Below are 20,923 nucleotides of genomic sequence, written 5' to 3'. Positions count from 1 at the left end.
TCATGAAAGCTAGACTCTGGAAAAGCTTGCAAACTTGTGAAAATTCATCTCGTGTGCAAATCCTTTGTAAAATGACTTGAATTTATATCGGCTCTCACTCATTGACCTACTTTCACCTCTGATTTCAGGGTATGATTCTCACAGCAGCATCTATCCCTTTACTGAGACATACGGGCATAACAAAGTGGTTCAGAATTGCTGTGGCAGATCATATATATGCTGAATAACAAATTACTCTTGTCTTCTTGTCTCGTTGAACTTGGATTTACTTCCATCGAACAACTCTTGTAGAATTCTGGGACTTTTGTTTCTTTAGGAAGCTGTGAATAGGTTCCTTGTAGTACAATAAACGATACCTACTTTTTTCAACAAAAGATTTTTCAGAAATATCTTAAAATGTCTTTATCCCAAACTTCCATATTGTGAAACTTTGAATTTGAGAATGACATAAACATTCTAAAATTAAAGGAGGAAGGAGGTTCAAAATATTATTCAAACTTTATCTGAACTCGGTAATTTGTGGAAAACCTCTTTGGTAGCAACTATACTTAAGAGAAGGATTTAAAAGCATTAATACATTTAGAAATTTATCAAAATTAACGTCTTTCTATATTATATACAAGTAAATTGAGTACAGCTAAAGCTTAGTGACAGGATTCTAGAGTACAGTAGTTTAACAATCCAGGAGAAACAAAGCAGCATTTCCAATGTTAAATTGAATGGTTTGGCAAATCTGTCAGTGAAAGGGGAATTTTCCATTTGCGTAAAGAGCAAGACGAGTCCAGTTTCTGCCCTGTCCATGATTATTATTTATTTTTATAAGAACTACATGTGGTTATTTTTATTCTTATTCTGAAGGCTTAGACTCATAGTGAAAGTACCTGGCTTAGAAAGAGGCATGTTGTGAATGTTACCTATCCTTGTTTGTGTGCTTTGAAGATTCTAAAGTAACTCGCAACGTGTAATTAGATGGTATCACCCAGTGCTGAGATTTCTTCTATTCCATCCTATAAAACGTCATTCTTAGTGCCGATCACGTTTAGGAAAACTACTGCGATCCGCTATGTGCCATGTTCTCTGCTTTCTCCTTGTCAGCAATAAGGAAGTACCCAAAGTTTGAAGCTCGAGAATGCCAGTTATCCATCAATTCCTTCTTGGCCTCTCTAATTAGCTGGTGCTCAGTACTCTGCTGGGAAGAGTTGAAGAGACTTCCCACTGTCCTTACCACTTTATGTGGTACTAAAGAAAAGCACCAACTAGTCTCATGTTCTCCTTTCATGGGTTTTCTAGTGTTACATACTAAATTATAACACAGGTTTATGGGCCAGACTTTTCCTTAAAGTCAATAAGTGGTTTTTAACATTACATGTTAGGTACAGAGAAGTTGTTAATTATAATCCTTAGTTCATGACATACAGTGATTCTTCGTAATAGACTTTTTCCTTTTGTTCTTCCTCAGGTCAGTTTTTAAGTCACTGGAATCAGGAACCTTTTTTGTAGGCTTCAGGGGTTACTTTCCTGGAGTTTGAACATGAACAAACACCCTTTTGTTCTCTCTTAGAAGGCAGCAGCCAGAAGGGTTGGGCGTCCTCAAAATCTTCTTAAGTATTTAGAACAGCCCAAGAGAAAAAAAGAGTTCACCAGCCAGAAGGCTGAGAAACCAAAGTGATTACTGATGAGGACTTACTGTTATATCTTAAGAAATAACAGTAAATTAGGGAACTTCTTGGAAACTGCGTCCTGACTGAGTTCTGACACTTGGAGTTCTGAACCTTTACTGTCTTACCTAAAAATCCCCATTAATTCTTGTTCTGGCAAAAAAAAAAAAAGGGACTCTCCCCTGATCTTTGGCCAAATAGTTAAGTCAAAGGGAGATCTAATCCAGCATCCAGAAATCTTAACCAGTCACCTACCATGGCAACCTTTATCCCTGTGAAGTCAGAGAGAGAGAGGGAAATGCGCAGAGACCTGGAAAATGCATACTCTTTATTATTTGCTGGAGCTTCTGCCGAAAAATCCCAAAGTGTCCTCCCGAGGAATGAAGGTGGACCCCGGGGAGCTGAAAGAGCAAAATCAAAGTTTACAGCCTTTTTTTCTTTCTCCTGTGCTTACCTCCCAACCTCACTTCCCTCAAAAGTATTATCACCACCCTGGTGGCAAGGAAAGATGTGTCTAAAGAAAAAATGCACCAAGGAACTGAAAAAGGCGTAAAGGAAAGCGTGGCTCCTCTACTGGCCCCTGGATCTTCTCAGTGCAAAGGCACTTCTCAGGGCAGATTTTGGTGCCCCAATTCCTGGGCAGTAAGCAAACACCCAGAAGCTGGAATTTTAAAGGAGCTGTGGCTTTTCCTCACATCTCTCCCCACTGATCCAATGATGGTGATTGAATTTGATCATTCATGTGAGCACTTTCTCTGATGGAAGGGGGGGAGGTGTAAGGGAGGAAGAGTATAAAGTAGTGGAAGGCATTTTAAAGCTCTCTATACATGTTTTTATGAAAGCTTAAGCTGTTCTTTGAAACCAATTCTATAGAGACCTGATGCTTCCTGGAATAAATATTTGTACACATATACATAGATAAGGTTTCTTAACATGGGTTCCACTATTTCCATGGCATAACAAAGAGTAACTTTTAACAATTCTGACCCAGAGAAGTAACCTTGAATGTAAACAAAAATGTAATTTGCTTTTCATTCATATCAAAATCTACTACCACTGTCTAAACGCAAGATTGCTGTAGCAGTTATTTTATAATCACAAGTCAAATATGTGTCCTTCATGAAATGACAATTCTAACTGTAAATCCTTTCGTCCCACTCCTGTCTCTTCTCAAAAAATGGAATGGATTAAACATCTCTTAGGAGCCAAATGCATTTGATTTTGATAAAGGGGAAATGCATTTTTCTTGTTATTTGGAAACTTGTCATTTTAATCGTGTCTCTTATGGCATAATGTGTAAAAAAAAAAGGTTTTTTAGTCTTTCATAAGGTTTTGTAAAATTTTTAATAACCATGATAGTAAAAAAGAAATGACATGACTACCTATGACACTGAAGTTTAAATTTAAAGACTTTAAAACTATCAAGGAGGCATATTTCAATCTCACTTATGCTCATTTTTTTTCCAAAGAGAAGATGAATTCCAAGTACAAAGCTATTTTGAACTAACAGATTCTACTACACATCTATGATTATTAAAGAGAATCTGTTGGTCTGATCTTCCTTTATTTGAGAGATTACTGGTGAATCAGTTTGACCACCTGAGGGTTTGTCCAGATTATTACAGGATATCTGTATAATTCTTAGATTAGCATATTTTACAATAATTTGTGGCTTTAGCCACTTAGAGATGAGGCATTTAATCATGTCTGTCTAATGTTCATGAACGGAAGAGACAAGATACTATACTAGACCTGAAGGCCTAGAGTTAGTGTATTATTTATTTGATTCACGTACTTTTTCCAGGTAGGATAGCTTTCTTTGTTTATGCTAGTCTTGAAAAAGAATTCTGGGCAATTCACAAAAGCAGGAAGCTGTCAAGTGTTCACACCCATTGCCATTTCCAAACTTTGGTGCCCCAGGAAAATTATCTTAACTCTGTAGCCAAACTGAGCCCTCAAAAGTTTGTGTGGGAATTTTTTTTCCTCCTAGAATATGAGAAAAGACAGTTATCAATTTGCTCATAATTAAATGAAGATGATATGTCTTTCTTGCTTCTCACATTTGAGTATTTGCAGAGAGTATACAGATACGGAGCTGAGAGTCTGAAATGCCCATTAGCCCAAGATGTATACACTCACGCTGTTTAGAATACATCCAGGAAGCATTGACGCCTACTGAAAAGTCAAAGTGTGGAAAATAATACAGTGCCCTTGGTATCACAGAGAAGCTGGCAACCTTGAATTAAGGGGGAAGGACAGGAATTTTGAAGGTTCTGCCCTCCCTGTTCAGCATTTTCCTCTTTGTTAACACACAATTTGACACTTCATTGGTCTAAATTTTCATGATTATAGTAGATATATAGTGTGACATTTACAATAGGATTTTATAGCTCTAACACTCTTCAGGTGGATGAAGGGCATTTCCTCTGATTTTCGGGCCTGGTTCTCCTTCCTCTGTTGAGTTTCACCATTGAGCTGCTCCAAGAAATGGGCGAGTCTCACAGATGGGAAACCAAACTCAGTTGACTCAAGCAAGTATGTCATGTCATATAAAGCACGGTGCTGCACAATGCCTACGTGTATCAAATCGTCACATTGTGCACTTTAAATGTCTTACACTTCTGTCAGTTACATAGAGAATTTCAAAGGCCAGAGGTCTCTCCCCCAATCCTCATTTGTTCCTGTTTGAACAGAAAATGTCTGTGCGATCCTCTAACACCTAAAGAGAACGTCTGAGCACAATTTAACAATAAAATCGACAGGATGAGAGTGATTCATTCGAGAACGTGTGCTGCTATAGAAAAAAGGCCACAAAAATATGCAAAAATAGCTGGAGTCTGTAAATAGAGTGATGCAAAGCAGAACTCGTTACTTCTTATGGCAGGTACGCACGAAGGATTTCCCCCGGAGAGCTGATCCACTTTGCTCTGTGGTACACCCTGAGTTCTCAAATAGCGCTGGGCAAAACGAGCATCTTGATTTGTGTGTTCAGTGCTGTAGCCTTCATTAGCGATTCAGACAAATGACAGTCTATTATGTTTGAACTTCTCTCCTGCCTTAGTAGACACGGGTGAAACATAATGAACTGGCACATAGGCAGCAAATGACTTTTAAACAATAGTTCTTTCAGCATGCAGTTTAGGGGAAATTATTTGTAATGAATTAGTTCTGTGCTTGGATATTCCCTGAGCCCCACTGTGTTACAGGAGTGGTGGCATTTGGTCAGTGTCGTGCTCTGGGTACACGAAGTAATAAGAATGACTCTGACGACGGCCAGCACAGCTTCCCAGTGTCTGGAAACATTTTACAAGGAGGCTCAAGGAGATGTGCACAAGAGCCACAGGAGAAAGTCTTTTCTGTCTACGACTTTGGCACTGAAGATAAATGAATTCTCCCGCTCCCCAGGTTAGGGAGACCTTCAGTTCAGGGTGTTTTAATTAAGTGACTTTAGAGAATTTGGCTGGGTGCAAGCTGTATGGATAAAATAGATAACCAACAAGGACCTTCTGTGTAGCACAGGGAACTCTACTCAATATTCTGTAATAACCTATACGGGAAAAGAATCTGAAAAAGAATGAATATATGTATAGGTATAACTGAATCACTATGCTATACACCTGAAACTAACACAACATTGTAAATCAACTATACTTCAGTAAAATTTTTTTTAAATAGTTGCTCTGTAAAAAAAATAAAAAATAAAAGAGTTGTATGGATTGATTGGCACTAGGGAAAGAAAAGAACCATCCTACACAGTTTAATGTAGAATAGAGCAGTTGAGCTCATTAATACTCCTTTCTTATTAGGGCTGACATGACTTAGAACAGCCCCCCAATTTCAGTCGTGTCATCTTCATAATGTTTGTTATATATGTTTGTTCCACCTTGACTATAATTAATATGATTTTAAGTAAATTTAAATTCACTTTTTTCCTTATCTTTATCCTAAGCTTTATTATCTTGAATTTGATATGCTAATTATATTTTTCTAGTATAAGTTTTTAAAAATTATAACTGAATTTTTTTTTGTTAAGTTTTATGTGTTCCCTCAAATATATCCATCAATGTTTACATACACTATACTTCGGGAAACACTGGCTTGGAGTGAGATTCTTCTCCAAAGAAATGCCTTTGAGAACCTCAGTTTGTCACTGTATTGATGAGTAGTCGTTGATTTATAGTGCAGAAATGGGGCGTTTGGACGGGAGTGGAAGGCATTTGGAGCTTTTACTATAAAATGGAAAGAAATGCTGATAGCGAGGAGGGAGAACAATATTAACCCAGAGCCTAAGAAATAACAAGAATGCAATGATCACAAGAGTAACCTAATCTAGAAAGAGAGAGCGAGGGAAGCCATAGATAAATTTTAAAAATACTGGTTGTCATTCATTTCATGCTGTGTTCCAAGTATTGGCCTAACCATTTTGATAAATAATGTTGCGTTTCTTCCACAACACCTGCAGGAACTAAGTTTTGTTCATTTCCCTCTAACAGTTGAGGGAACAGGTTCGGAGAGCTAAAGTAACATGCCAAGGTCATAGGGCTAGAAAGTAGTGGACAAAATAAAATTTTATCTGAAATGCATTTAGGTAACAATGAATTTCCACCAGAGTCCTGAGCAGTGAGTGAAAGGAGAAGGTGGTGAGAATTCTTAATGAGAATGAGGTGTAAAGACTGCCTCCTAGTGGCCAGTGGAGCCTCTGCTTGAAGTAATGTAAGAAAATGGAAGGTGGGCAGGAGCCTCTGAGTGTGGGTGGCCTCTGTCTGTCCAAGTTGCAGAATCTATCTCAGTCATCACCGACTGTGCCCTTGATTACAGGTGGGTCAGTGAGTAGAGGCTGCGCTCATAGGGGTCATGCCATTATTTCTCTAAGTAACTGAGGGCTAGCAGAAACTGAGGAAGCAGGCTGGTAGTTTGCTTTAGGCTGTGCTGTCATCTATTCTATACATTTGTAATTTTCAAGGAAAAAACCCGAAATTGCCAAAGCAGGCTTTTAAATACTTGTTCTTGAACAGGTAACACCATAACTCTCTGCTTTGTGTTTTGCTCCTAAAACCTTAGAATAATACAGAGTTTTAAGATAACACTGAATGAGTAAAATGAGTCACTTTGCTCTGTGGCAGAGCATTTCACCTGGCAAATAGATTTCTAAAATCAGTTCACATAGATCTCCCGTTATCCGATTCAATGAGTAAAGACTGACTCTGGGCAATGTGCTCAGTATATACATTTTCAATTCTCTTAATATTAAACATTCTTGTACATTTCTAAGGACTCTTACTGAGCTAGATGGTAAACTGATGTTACGAAGATTTCTGCTTCAGAACTGGGGTGGGAGGGAAACTTTATAGCACCTGGAAAGTCTTTTTCTCTTTAGGAGTTTGATTGCTCCCCTGGTGCTTTCCTGCCTTCTGCATGTAAATGTAAACTGCTTACACATTGATTCCATGCATTTCACCCTTGCATATTTCACCGCATGGCCTTTATTTTTCCTCCAGCCAATCCCTTACTTGCTCCCTAAGTCCATTATAACTAAAATGATCCTCACTCATTTTTTATTTGTGCCTAGTAGTGTTCCAGAAGCTAGCAGTATCCTACAAGCCTCTGTCCTCCTGAGTTGGCATGCTAGTGGGGAGACTGACATTCAACAAGCACTGACTGCCTAACATAAGGTCAGGCTGTGCTAAGTGCAGTAAAGTGAAATAAACTAGTATAACGTGTAGAGAGTGGTGGGCAGAAAGACCCGGACTCTGTGTTTGAAAAGAAAGTCAAGGATAGCCTCAATCAGGCAGTAACAACTGAGTGAGCCTAGAAAGAGGGGGTGAACCCATAATGGTCTGGGGAAAGAGGATTCTAGGCCAAAAAGAACAGCCAGTACAAAGGCCCTGAGGTCAGAACAAGCTTGGCTTATTAAAGAAACTGAGAGAAGGCCAGCATGGCCAGAAAGGATGAAGCAATGCTGAGTGGCAACAGATGAGGTTGGAGAGAGGGAGGGACAAAGGTAGGTTCTGTAGAACTTGTAGCCAAGGTAAGAGCTTAAGTTTTATTCTTGGTGTGACAAGAAACCATTGCAAGGATTGAACAGTTGAGGTACTGATGCATTTCTTTTTAAATCTCTCTAGCGTCTATATGGAAAATAGACTTTAAGGAGACAGGAGCAGAGACAGGGAGATCAGTTGCCATTGCACTATTTCATTCAAGAAATGATGGTGTCTTGGACTAGGATGATGGAGGTAGAGGTAGTAAAAATGGTCAAATTAGATGTGGAATGTGAGAGGAAGAGAGGAGTCTGGGTTGAGTCCAAGGGTTTTGCTCTTAACTGGGTAAGTAGTGATGCCATTTACTGAGACAGACCCTGGGGAAGAAATGGTTCAGTGGAAGCGGGGAGTAGGGAACTCAGAGGAAAGGTCAGTGGAGATATAAATTTTGGAGCAATCAGTTTGTATTTACACCCTTGTGGATGAGGGATACCATCTTGGTAGTGCAGATAGATGGAGATGGGGTCCAAGGTGTGAGCCTGGGGCTTCCAGCCTTCCGAGGTCAGCCATGAAGGAAGTTTCAGCAAAAGACTTGAAGAAACGGAGGCAGTAGGAGAAGAAGCAGGAGAATGTGGTACCCTGGAATCCAAGTTAAGAACCACATGGGACCAAGGAGGGAGAGAAAAACTGAACCAAGTATTGATGATAAGATGAATAAGACGAGGACTGAGAACTGGCTAAAGGATTGTGTAAGAAGAGAGTTTGTAGTGGACCCTAACTAGAGAAGTGCCAGTCAAGTGGTGGGAGCAAAAGCCTTTTTTGAGTGGGCTGAGGTGAGAATAGGACCTAAGTAAACAGAGCCAGAGAATGTGCACAACTCTTTCAGAATTTCAAAAGACTGGGACTTCCCTGGTGGTGTAGTGGCTAAGAATCCGCCTGCCAATGCAGGGGACACGGGTTCAAGCCCCGGTCCGGGAAGATCCCACATGCCGCGGAGCAACTAAGCCCATGTGCCACAACTACTGAAGCCCACACTGCAGAGACCGCGAGCCACAACTACTGAGCCCACGAGCCACAACTACTGAAGCCCGCATGCCTAGAGCCCGTGCTCCGCAACAAGAGAAGCCACCGCAATGAGAGGCCCGCGCACCGCAACGAAGAGTAGCCCCCGCTCGCCCGTGCGCAGCAGCGAAGACCCAACACAGCCAAAAATAAATAAATTAATTTTTCAAAAATGTTTTTTCAAAAGACTCTATCAAGAGGAGCAGAAAAATGGGACAGTAGCCGGAGGGGGCATGTGGTCTCGGGGAGACTCCCTTTTTAAATACTCGAGAGGATACAGCCTGTTTGTGTGCTGACGTGGTTGATCTAGTGGAGTGGGAGAAATTGACGCAGGAGGGAAAGGGAATGAAAGCGAAAGCAAAACCTTTGAAGAGGCTCCAAGGGGGGCATCCAGCATGCAGTGGAGGTGTCAGCAGGAGGTCAGGCAGACGAATCCAGAGGCACAGAGGCAGGAAGATTATGGTAGGTTTCCCGCTAAGCAGATAGGTGAGTCCTCTTCTGACTGCTCTGTTTTCTTCTTGAAATAATAGGTGAGGTCATCACAGAGAGGAAGGAGGGGAAGGGGATGATACAGGCTTGTAGAGTGAGGAGGAGGTGTCATTTCAAAGGCTGGGAGAGTGGATTGCCTTGGGCAACGTCCAAGGATTACCCTGCAGCCTTGTAGATCCCTAACTAAATACAAGCCTGTTCTCTCTTAAAAACCTGACTTCTTCAGATCAAAAAGGGATGAAATGAACTTACACACCTGATGCTGCTGCCCCATGTCGTCCCCACATATCATATTCCATCTCGCCTTGGAGCTCTCCTACAGCTTCTGACTTCCATAAGCATTTCTTTTTATGAACACCCAGAATATCATGTGTTTTTATTAAACCTTCTGGCAGGTTGTCTCATCCTGTTTCAAGTCGCTCTGCAATGATTTTCCTGGGTTCTAGACTTACCTCTAATTTAAGGTTACAGTCCCTTATATTCAAGAAAATGTTTCTTTATTTAAAGTTCTCCCACCAAGCTTTGCCCAGCAGGGTTCATAACTGGGTGCGGTCCATAGTTGTTGTATTAAAGACTTCTCTCATCACCTGCTTTAGGATCTGATCACTGTTATGCACCAAACCTTACAAGACACTGAGATGGAATGATGAAGCATGGCTTGTAGTACACTTACTGGTCTTTCTCTTCCAAACACTGTCCGCGCGCGCGCACACACACACACACACACATCTTTCCTTCTGTTTTCCTCTTTCAATGTAGGAAACTTCACATCTAACCTCTTCTGCTTCAATATTTTTAGAGACAAGAAACTTACTATCTTACAAGGTAAGCCCTGCTTTTTAAAATCTGTGTGTGTTAGGAAGTATTCCTTATGCCAACAGGCTGAGGATTCCCACCTTATACCTCTACCCATTGGCTCTTCTAATTCTTCTGAACTTCCCCAAAGTCTTTCGAGTACTTTAATGCACCTATCAGCTCCTCCCTGAGCCGTCATTGTTGTTTAACCAGATAAAGCATGTTGCTTCCTTCAGCCTGGTCTTCTGTGACGTATTTTTCACACGCTGGTAGCCTTTCTCCATTTTGTCAATGCTCTCTTGCATGTGGCAGCCAAAACCGAATCCTTCCTCCAGCTAAAGAGCGCAGAGTATAAGAAAACCAGTACCTTCCCTGATCTGGGTGTTCTACTCAATTAGTGCAGATTAAGATTGTATTTTTGAATGAAATAATGATGTTTGTTTACACTGAACTTTCAGTCAATAGACCTTATTCTCATGAATATCCCTCAAGAGCTAGGCTTCCTGCCTTGAACAGTAGCACTTCGTATAATGCTGGCCAACACTGTACCCTTTGTTCTACACATGTATTTCTGTTATATTCCGCTAGGAAGATTTGAGAAGAGGAGAGGAGGAGGGGTACTAACAGTCGTTGAGCATCAATTGTGTACCAGTTTTATTTATTCAAAAGAGGTATTTAATGATCCCAATTTTATGGAGGAAGAAATTAAGGCTCACTGAGGCTTAAGTAACTTGTGCAAGTTCATCCAACAACAAAGCTGATATTTGAGTTTAGATTAGTTTAATCCAAAGCCCCTCATCTTTCAGCCCTTGTTCCCAGCTCTCAAATGATTCAGCTCATCTTTCCAACATGGTGGAAATAGTCTCTGTTCCTGCACATCACATATATTTACCACTGTCTTAGCAGTGAATTAGCCATAAATTTGACAAGCATCTAACAATGTTAAGGATTTTGAGTGTACCATGCTTTGTGACCACCTAGGGGGGTGGGATAGGGAAGGTGGGAGCGAGACACAAGAGGGAGGGGATATGAAGATATATGTATACGTAGAGCTGATTCACTTTGTTATACAGCGGAAACTAACACCATTGTAAAGCAATTATACTCCAATAAAGATGTTAAAAAATAAGAAGAAAAGAGGGCTTCCCTGGTGGCGCAGTGGTTGAGAGTCCGCCTGCCGATGCAGGGGACGCGGGTTCGTGCCCCGGCCCGGGAAGATCCCACATGCCGCGGAGCGGCTGGGCCCATGAGCCATGGCCGCTGAGCCTGCGCATCCGGAGCCTGTGCTCCAGGGAGAGGCCACAACAGTGAGAGGCCCGCGTACCACAAAAAAAAAAAAAAAAAGACAAAGAATGATAAGAAAAGAAAAGAATCTTGAGCATAGCAGTTGGCACCAAGGACAGAGCTCTGCGGCACCACCACCACCACCAGAAACCTTGATCCTCCCCCATCAACAATGACTTTCAGCCTTTTGGGTATCATCCTCAGTGAGCTTCAGAGCCACCAGCTTTTAGTTCATGGTACTCTGTTCTGCCCACAAGTTATCATGAGAGATCTTTCTCAAATCCCACTGAAATATTCAAATATGCATTTACATTATATTGTCTTTATATAGGTATCCCTTGGAGATACTACAGGTTCAGTTCCAGACCACCACAATGAAGCGAATATCACAATAAAGCAAGTCACACAAACTTCTTGGTTTCCCATTGTATATAAAAGTTATGTTTACACTATACTGTAGTCTATTAAGTGTGCAATATCATTATGTCTAAAAAGAACCAATGTACATATCTTAATTTAGAAATACTTTATTGCTAAAAATGCTAACCATCATCTAAACCTTCAGTGAGTTGTAATCTTTTTGCTGGTGGAGGGTCTTGCCTCAGTGCTGATGGCAGCTGACTGATCAGGGTGGTGGCTGCTGAAGGGTGGGGTGGCTGTGGCACCTTCTTAACATAAGACAACCATGACATTTGCCTCATCGATTGGCTCTTCCCTTCATGAGCAATTTCTCTGTAGTGAGCAATGATGTTTGATAACATTTTACCCACAGTAGAACTTCTTTCAAAATTGGAGTCAATCCTCTCAAACCCCGCCACTGCTTTATCAACTAAGTTTGTGTAATATTCTAAATCTTTTGTTATCATTTCAACAGTCTTCACAGCGTCTTCATCAGGAAAAGATCCATCTCAAGAAACCACTTGCTTTGCTCATCCGCAAGAAACAATTCATCATCCGTGAAAGTCATATCAGAGATTATAACAACTCAGTCACATCTTCAGTCTCCACTTCTAATTGTATTTTTCTTGCTATTTCCACCACATCTGTAGTCACTTCCTCCACTAAAGTCTTGAACCCCTCAAAGTCATCCAGGAGGGTTGGAATCAACTTCTTCCAAACTCCTATTAATGTTGATATTTTGACTTCTTCCCATGAATCAGGAATGTTCTTCATGGCATCTAAGAATGGTGAATTCTTTCCAGAAGGTTTTCAAGTTACTTTGCCCAGATCCATCAAAGGAATCACCCTCTATGGCAGCTATAGCCTTACAAAATGTATTTCTTAAATAATAAGACTTGAAAGTCAAAATTACCCCTTGATCCGTGGGCTACAGAATGGATGCTGTGTTAGCAGGCATGAAAACAACATTAATCTCATTGTAGATCTCCATCAGAGCTCTTGGGTGACCAGGTGCTCATATTTTAAAAGAAATATTTTTTTCTGAGCAGTAGGTCTCAACAGTGGGCTTAAAATATTCAGTAACCATGTAGTCAACAAATGTGCTGTCATCCGGGCTTTGTTGTTCCATTTATAGAGTATAGGAGAAGCAGATTTAGCCTAATTCTTAAGGGCCCTAGGATTTTTGGAGTAGCAAATGAGAATTGGCTTCAACTTAAAGTTACCAACTGCATTAGCTCCTAACTGACAAGAGAATCAGCCTGTCCTTTGACTCTCTGAAGCCAGGCATTGACTTCTCTCCAGCTATGAAAGTCCTAGATGGCATCTTCTTCCAATACAAGGCTGTTTCATCTGCATTGAAAATCTGTTGTTTGGTGTAGCCACTTTCATGAATTATCTTAGCTGGATCTTCTGGATAACTTGCAGCAGTTTCTACATCAGCACTTGCTTCTTCACCTTGAACTTTTATGTTATGGAAATGGCTTCTTTCCTTAAACCTCATGAACCAATGTCTACTAGCTTCAGACTTTTCTTCTGCAGCTTCCTTACCTCTCTAATCTTATGTAATTGAAGAGAGTTATGGCCTTGCTCTGGATTAGGCTTTGGCTTAAGGAAATGTTGTGGTTGGTTTGATCTTCTATGAAGACCACATTCGTGTGTCCACTGGAGTAGCACCTTTAATTTCCTTCAAGAACTTTTCCTTTGCATTCTTGTTTGGCACAACAGGTCTAACGTTCGGCCTATCTCAGCTTTTGATGTCTTCCTCACTAAGCTTAATCATGTCTAGCTTTTGATTTAAAGTGAGAGATGTGTGACTCCTTTCACTTGAACACTTGGAGGCCATTGTAGGGTTATTAATTGGCCTAATTTCAGTATTATTGTGTGTTTAGGAAATAGGGAAGCCCAAACAGAGGGAGAAAGATGGGGGAAGTGCCAGTCAGTGAAGCAGAACACATGAAACGTTTATCGGTCAAGTTCACCATCTTATATGGGTGCAGTTTGTGGTGCCCCAAAACAATGACAATAGTAACATCAAAGATCACTAATCACAGATCACCACAACAAACATAATAATAATGAAAAAGTTTGAAATATTTCGAGAATTACCAAAATGTGACACAGAGACACGAAGTGAGCAAAAGCTACTGGGAAAATGGTGCTGATAAACTTGATGCAGGGTTGCCACAAACCTTCAGTTTGTAAAAAAGCGTAAAGCAAGCCACAACAAAATGGGGTATACCTGTATAATGTTGGTTTGCATGCCTTATTCTTCAGTGGTCTAATAATCCTTTTTAAATTTTGCCAGTACATGCCATCAATCCCAGAGATCTAGGATTTCCAGAGCCCCTGATTGTAGAAATTTAGTTGCTCACTTATTCCCAGACTTTAGGCATATCTTTCTCTTTTTTTTGCGGTACGCGGGCCTCTCACTTTTGTGGCCTCTCCCGTTGCGGAGCACAGGCTCCGGACGCGCAGGCTCAGCGGCCATGGCTCACGGGCCCAGCCGCTCTGCGGCATGTGGGATCTTCCCGAACTGGGCCACGAACCCGTGTTCCCTGCATCGGCAGGCAGACTCTCAACCACTGCGCCACCAAGGAAGCCCTCATTTTTATGTTTGTTTCATTGTTACATCTGCGTATTCTTTTAATTCTCTGGGAGGTAATTTACCTGACTCTGGAAACTCGAATATATTTTAAACAACTAAGGGATTATTTTAATATCACTTTACTTATTAACCTTTGGCATAAGTTTCCTCTTACTTTAATCTTAAATTCTATCCTTTCTAGTTTAAGGTTATTCTCCCTGGAAGCTACTGGAGATGCATCATTGGAATAGAGTAACTCAGCATTTCACCATGCTAAAAGTAACTTGACACCAGCTTCTGTCAGAGGTAGACTTCTTCCCCAGGTTCTTCTTCTTCTGGCCTATAGAACTTGGAAAAATTATTCTAGTTGACCTTACCATCTCCTGTTAGCTATAGTTCTCACACGATAAAAGTTGTCCGTATTTCAGTAAAGCATATTCAAGAACTATTCTTTCCAGGAGGCCAGATGAAGGTGGTAGTCATTATGGTGGCAAGGACTCCTCTTCTGCTCTCCAGGCACAAGGAATAAAGGGAAGAAAATATTAGAAATTTGCAAAAAAATGAAATGGCAGATATTTAAAATGCTGATTATATCAAGTGCTCTCAAGGATACAGGAAAATAGAAACATATATCATTGGCAGGAATATAAAATTTTTGGAAGACGCGTTGGTAGCATCAATCACAGTGTTTAAAAATATATGCACTTTTCCCAACATTTGTGAGAATATATTCTACAGTAATCCTCACACTTGTGCACAAAGATGTAACCATACTTGCTTACTTATAAGGTGTGGTAATTTTTGAGAATCATCCCAATCTGATAAAGAAATGCTTTGAAAAAGTGCAGGTAGCCCCCAACAACCACTGTCACCATCCCTCACTGCCTCTGAGGGAGAGCATCACTGACTTTGAAGTAGGGTGACTCCAAGGGTAGAAAGGGACCTCTCCCAACTCTGGTGCCTCACTGTTGAAAAGTGGGGACTGAGAATCCCTTTAGTCGTCCAGGAGTTGGACAGGCGAAGTGTGTTTGACCGTGAAAGTGGGCGGGTCTGGGAATAAAGTGTGCCAGCAAATTGGTATATACAGAGATGTTCATTGGAGCTTTGCTTATTATTGAAGTATTGGAAACAACCTAAAGTATCCATCAGTTGAGGAATGGTCAAACAAACTAGGGTGCAGCCATTCTAAGACAGATTATAAAACTGTTAAAAAGTATGAGGTAAACCTATAGACCACATCATGAAAAGATCTCCAAGACATATCGCCATGTTGAAAGCAGCAAGTTAGGGACTTCCCTGGTGGCGCAGTGGTTGAGAGTCCACCTGCCAATGCCGGGGACACGGGTTTGAGCCCTGGTCCGGGAAGATCCCACATGCCGCAGAGCAGCTAAGCCCGTGCACCACAACTACTGAGCCTGTGCTCTAGAGCCTGTGAGCCACAACTACTTAAGCCCGTGTGCCTAGAGCCCGTGCTCTGCAACAGGAGAAGCCACTGCAATGAGAAGCCCACGCACCGCAATGAAGAGTAGCCCCCGCTCTCTGCAACTAGAGAAAGCCCGCGTGCAGCAACAAAGACCCAACGCAGCCATAAATAAATAAATAAATAAATAAATTTATTTTTTAAAAAAAGAAAGGAAAGAAAAGAAAACAGCAAGTTAGCATTGCGTGGTTTAACCCAATTTTGGTTAACTGTTAGTGCCTGAAAAGAGAATGGAAGTTGGGCACAAACTTTGACAATGGTTTCCTCTGAGATGAGAGGAGGAGAAGAGGGAGAGTGTGGAAGGGCGCCCTCAGGCTTTGATCCATATACTTCTGTATCATTTGAATCTTCCACTAAAGTGTACTTGTGTAATACCTGGGTGGTTTTTTAAAAATACTATAATGACAACAAGGAATATTAGTGGATTGGAGCCACCTGGCATAACCACATCTTGGAGGACATACCAGACCCAACCCTGCAGATGGAGAAGAAGAGGAGGAGGTATGCCTGCCAGCTGATACTACACAGAGCCAACAAACTTGTAAATATTTATCCATGTGTCAAGAAGCTCATCTGCAAGAGAGAACAACAAAAACGTGAGGGTATCGCCATTCATTTAAGTAGAAGAAAATAGAAGATTGGAAACAACAATGATTACTGGTATGTAATATTTTCAGTCATATGGAAAAGGGGTCCATGTGTTCCCTGTGATCTCAGAAGCATAACAAGAACTTGGATGTCAGAGGTCACCAGCCAACATCATCCTGCTGGCTGCGGGCAGCCTAGATACACTTGGCCAGCAAATACCGTGAGGCGGTACCCATCGCTCTTCACTCTGTTTCATGTCCGCACCCTACTGATCAGGTCACACACGGCCTGCTTCATTCATTTAATGTATCAGATTCGTACGTGCATTTGGATTTTTCACCCATGCTATAAGGGTAAGTTATAGGAAATCAGATCTGGAAGCAACTTAAAAGTGGAACTTTCTAAGAAGTACAGAAAGGCAACCTACCTTACTGGCTGGGAACACAGACTCTGGAGTTAGCCTGCCCCTTATTTGAATTCTGGTCCTGCCACCTACTGCTATGTGAACTTTGGCTGGTTGCTGAAGTTTCATGCTTCATGTATCAGTTTTCCTATTGTGTGAAATGAGAGAGTAATAAGTTAGTGCCTATAAAGCATCTGTATTAGCTATCTATTGCTGTGTGTCAATACTACTGCAAATTTCACAGCTTAAAACCAACACACATTCATGATCTCACAGTCTCTATGGGTCAGTTATCGAGGCATAGCTTCTCTGGTTCTCTTTTTTAGGGTCTCACAAAGCTCAATCAGGGTGTGAGCCAGGGCTGCAGCCTCATCTGAGACTTGAGTGGAGAAGGATCTGCTTTTAAGCTCACTCAGAGTGTTGGCAGAATTCGGTTCAGGGCTTTGGTTTCTTGCTGGCTGTCAGCCAGACGCCTTCAGCCCTAACCCAGTTGCCTGCTTTTCCAAAACGCACAAGGGCAGAAAAGGCTCCAGCAAGATGGCTGCTACAGTCTTACGTGCATAATCACTTACATGTCATCGCATACATCCCATCACCTTTGCCATATTCTCCTGGCTAGAGACAAGTCACAGGTGACACCCACACTCAAAAAAAGGGGATAATACAAGGCCTCATAGTCAGAAGTTAGGCATCATCAATGACCACCTTAGCATCTGTCTGCCACAGCATACTAACTCAGGCCCAGTACCTTTAAGGTACCTAATATATGTAGTTAGTGTTCGTTTAAACTGTCTGAAGAAGACATAGGTAGCTTTTTGAGAAGATTAGTTTCTCACACTGGGGGTACTCAGACAGGACTGGATGGTGACTGTAAATAAAATCAAATGGAGGTAGGTCTTGAACCAGATGACCTTTAAGATCATCTGTGATTTAATTCAGCCACCAGACAAGGTGAAAAACTGCCCTCCTCCAAAGTCTCCTGCAGCATCTTTATGTGTTTGTTGCTGCTATTCTTCTTGCGTGGTATCTTATCATAAATAGGTGTTGAATTTTATCAAAAGCTTTTTCTGCATCAATTGAGATGATCATATGGTTTTTATTCTTCACTTTGTTAATGCGGCATATCACATTGATTGATTTGTGGTTATTGACGAATCCTTACCTCCCTGGGTTAAATCCCACTTGATCATGGTCTATGATACTTTTAATGTATTGTTGGATCCGGTCTGTTAGTATTTCGTTGAGGATTTTTGCGTCTCTGTTCATCAGTGAGATTGACCTGTAGGTTTCTTTTTTGGGGGCTATCTCTGTCTGGTTTTGATATCAAGGTGATGGTGGCCTCATAGAGTGAGTTTGGAGGTGTTTCTTCCTCTGTAATTTTTTGAAATAGTTTCAGAAGGATAGGTGTTTTGCATGGTATTTTTTTTCATTTTTACCTGACTTCCCCTGTGTAAATGGGAACTAGAGCAGCCTATATGATTTTCTGTGAGAATTCTGAGAGTGACTTTGGTCCCTCTTAAAACAGCCAAGCTTTAGGGGTGGGGTGGGGAGGAAGGAAAGAAATGCATTTTACCTTGACTAAGATTTGCAGAGGTGCAAGCCCTCTTTTCAGCTTCTGGGCCTCTCAAAACCCTAATCAGGTTTGTGTACCTAGACTGCACTCGATAAAGGTCATGTAACATTACTGGGAAGAGGGCGAGATGATGGATTGGACTTCTAGACTCTCTCTAGATCTTGCTGGTGACTAACGAGGCTTTTTACCCTTCTGATTCACTCACCAGCTCAGCCTCCGCTGTTTGCACTGAAGGCTTGGTAAACATAAACTTTCTGTTTAGTAGCCCAGCCATGGAAGAGGATGAACAAGGCAGCTCCATTGTGGCAGCACAGAATCCAGAAAGCTGTTTTTTATGCCCGAGAAATCATTGATTTAAGACATACATAGCCTTGCATGTGAATTGCATCAGTGCACACACCAGCCCTATTTCTGCATTCAGCCTCTGAGAAATGTGACCAAAGAACCACACGCACCACACGTGCCAACACCCAAATACACCCTGAGTCATGCACACACTAGCACCTGGCCCTGTTGTGCTGGGGAGGGGGGAAGGGGGATGACTGAGGCACTCTACAGCCATGCGAGTGACTAAATGTTAGCAATACAATAACCATGATGCATCCCTGTTATTTCTTTAATTTAAGCAATTCCCCAGTAGAGTGTTGAGGTGTTCATTGCTTCTGCACTTCTTTGTTGACAGATATGTTCTTTCTCACCTGGCTAAGAGAAGCAATTACTGTAATGCTCTCCTGGACTTGGTGAGATATTCTTTAATAGATTTTAAAGGTATTGGTAGGGCAGTGTGCTTTTAAAAAGAAACTGTTCTCTGCCCTGTTCATACTTGATAACATGGGTGGATATTGTATTCAGACCACGTGATGAACCTGTTAAAGAGAAATACGCAATGGAGGAAAAAAAAGACAGGAGTAATATTTTTTCAAGAAATATATATCGAGATTTCAGATATGAGAAAAAAAATGTTCCTGTGTGTGTATATCACTGAGTGGAACAAAGATTAAACAAAACAACAACAAAAAGAAAGAGTAAGACTTTTCTTTCAACATTCAGCTGAGCATATTTCTCATGAACTTCAACACAAAGTTGTTATTTTCTGGGACTGGTGTGGCTTTCCAAATGACGGTGTGGCAGGTCACTAACTCAATACAAATCAGTAAATATTCTTTTACCCGTTGCGTGAGAGTGACTTTCACAATCTGCTTGAACCACACGTGGTTTTGTGTTTCATACGTACATTCAAGAAGAAAAAGAAAAACAGTCTTAGAATTTTTTGTTAGAATTTGGAACTTTTTTTTTGGTGAGAGTCACTTTGGCAATCTACCAAGCCAAGGCAACCCATGTTAACCAAAGTGATGTTGTGAAAAGAAGACTGAATTCAGAGTTGAGAGCACCTGGCTTTAAGTTCTAGCAAAATGCTTTGCCTGATACAGTGTCCTTAGGCAAATCATCTAACCTTGAAAAGCTTCTGTGTTTTCGTCTTTAAGATGCTGGGTTTCTGAGAGAATCAAATGAGAAAATGTGACACTGCTAGACGCCTCTTCAAGTGGTATAGAGATGTAAAATGGTGTGATCAAAGGAAAATATAGGTTTTTGTGGTACCCAAAGCTTATACAATTTGAGGGTAGGCAGCTTTTTAAGGAAAAAAATACAAAAATGTCTTTTTAAGAGGTTACAAAACCATGTGACCATGTGAACACCTTGCTAGAACCTCTACCAAGGCTTTAGAAGAAGCCTGTGGCAGTGAAGGTCCTAGAAGCTTGAGTCAGTAGCTTTAGCTGTGCATTATTATTACAGACTTACAGAATGCCAGAGCTGAGAATGGGTTCACACCTGTTTTTTCCCAGTAGAAACGTCTTTGGAAACAAAATCTTATATGGAGAAACAGAAGAGAAAACAGATAGGAGGAGCTGAAGTTAGGACAAGGGATTTAGTTAGAACTGTGTCCATGTGGCCTCCTCCTTCCTTGGGTACCTAAGAACTTCAGTTGAAAGGGGAATTTGGAGAAACACTGTATTTCATTTATTTGAAGACCCCCCCCCCCATTTTAACTACCATGAAACCAGGATGCACCTTACAGTCGTTCTTGAACCTGCAGTGGTTGTGATGTCATCGTTATTGCCTGTGCACGCTCTTACTTGGTTGTAATTCCTGGTAATATGATTGGATAAATGCAACCCCTTGAAGTTTCAGGCAATAAATCATTTAAGGACCATTTGAGGCAGGAACATGCACTGTTGTCTAAAACATTCTGTTGACACCTTGGGGGAAGATGAAGGAAGCATAAGCATCGCAACTTGCCAAAAGGGGTCTCAGCAGCTTGGAAGAAAGACCAAGAGACAGTAACATAGCCCTCTCTCAGAAATTGGCATCATCAGTGTTCTTGAGGTCCAGAGGACAACGTCATATGGCAAATAAAGACATCAGTGACACTGGTTCAGAAAGTGAATGTGAAGAAGATAAAGAAGTCCCTTAACTGACTTTAACTTACATCTTCTTTCTTATGTATGCACTTCGAGTTCATTTGTAAGTACAAAAAATTTTGAAACTTAGTGGTAAGAAAGCATTATGTTGTAATTTAATTGGCAGCATTTCTTAGTGGTAAATAAAACAATAGCGTTCCTTAAAAGTGC

At 41.1% G+C, this 20,923-nt stretch overlaps 1 protein-coding gene across 1 annotated transcript in view; it reads left to right on the top strand.

Moving 5' to 3' along the window:
- Positions 1 to 20,923, top strand: part of GRIP1 (glutamate receptor interacting protein 1) — a 266,616-nt gene that overhangs the window by 57,417 nt on the left and 188,276 nt on the right.

The sequence above is a fragment of the Delphinapterus leucas genome, chromosome 11 (genome assembly GCF_059928025.1).
Source record: "Delphinapterus leucas isolate spDelLeu-1000000601 "Yukka" chromosome 11, BTC_Dleu_Yukka2, whole genome shotgun sequence".
NCBI classification, from domain to species: Eukaryota; Metazoa; Chordata; class Mammalia; order Artiodactyla; family Monodontidae; genus Delphinapterus; species Delphinapterus leucas.
Note: the sequence above shows the minus strand (reverse complement) of the source record. Positions and strands in the feature narration are given on the sequence as shown.